The following is a 1497-nucleotide window of genomic DNA, read 5'->3' on the forward strand; positions in this document are numbered from 1 at the left end:
CATATTTGAAATACAAATTTGCTGAAGGAATGCAGGCATTACTTAATTCTCTTTCCCTGTGTTATAATAAACTAACCTGGTTATTACAAGAGTTACCTCAAGAAACTTTGTGTTGACTGTGGCTGGCTCCCGGGATACAAAAGATGAATAATACTTGGGGCCTCAGCCTTTGAGGGCCTTATATGATAGGGAGGAGGGGGCCAGCCTGTCACAAAATATTTCTAGGAAATTAAAAAGAAAATTTAAAAATAAGAAAGAAAGAAAGAAAAGAAAGAAAGAGAGAGAGAGAGAGAGAGAGAGAAAGAAAAAAGAAAGAAAGAAAGAAAGAAAGAAAGAGAAAGAAAGAAAGAAATTTTGTTTTGTTTGGTCCATTGAATGGAAATTTTAATATTCTTTTTTGATGAAATTGTGGAGTGAGTTATTTTTGAAAGTTTCAGATTTGATTTTATACTCTCTAGGCACTGTCCTACATCCACACAAGAGTGGAGTACTGCCTCAATTTCAATACTGCCACCATGAATACATTTTATTTATAACAGAAATGACCACTTATGGAGCACTTATTATGAGCTGGCCTATGTAACATATTTGATTCTCATGGTAAACCTTTGTGGTAATAATGTTCCTCCTATCTTGCCCACAAGAAACCAAAACACAGAAAAGTCAAACATGTTTCTCAAACCCACGTAAATAGTATCCAAAAAGCAAAGGGTAAAAGGAGAAGGAAAAATATGATAAACATATTAATGTGCAAATATTTTTATATGTTAAAACTACATGTAGAGTTATATATATTATCTTAATTGTGTGGCTGCTATAATAAATATTAACTCTTAAAACCCTTGTCTAGCTTGAGCATTGCTCAGCTATTCTGTTAAACTGATATTCTGATGAAATGGAATGCCGGGAAATTCCAAGCACTTTTGGCAGAAGTAATAGATTTCATGCACTTCTCTTGCCAATACTAACATCTCCCTATGACACTTACAGGGCTACAGAGACTTGTTTGGTTGGCTGATGTTCACATTTTTGGGTTTGATAAGAAATTTGGGCAACCTCAGCAACAAGGTAGATAGTTTTGGAAAATATGAACAGAAATGTATTGTGTGATAATTTATTTTATTTCAGTAGGATTTGGATCAATAAATGTGATATTTTTGTAATGCAAAAAATAAAGGAGGAAACAACTCATAAGCAAAAATGCTTCTTGTGACTATTTTAACAGTTCTTTCCTATGTCACCACAATTCTACCTAAAAGAAGATAAAAATCTCCATTCAATGGACCAAATAACACAAAGTTTCTCCCTTCCCTTCCCTTCCCTTCCCCCTTCCCCTCCTCCTTCCCCTTTCCTTTCTTCCGACAGAGTCTCACTCTGTTGCCTGGGCTAGAGTACTATCCTGTGTTCAAGTAGTCCTCCTGCCTCAGCCTTCCAAGTAGCTGGAACTATAGGCAGCCACTACTACAAGGACTGGCTAATTTTTCTATTTTTAGTAGA

This window comes from Otolemur garnettii, unplaced genomic scaffold (assembly GCF_000181295.1).
Source record: "Otolemur garnettii isolate 467f Iridium unplaced genomic scaffold, OtoGar3 scaffold00113, whole genome shotgun sequence".
NCBI classification, from domain to species: domain Eukaryota; kingdom Metazoa; phylum Chordata; class Mammalia; order Primates; family Galagidae; genus Otolemur; species Otolemur garnettii.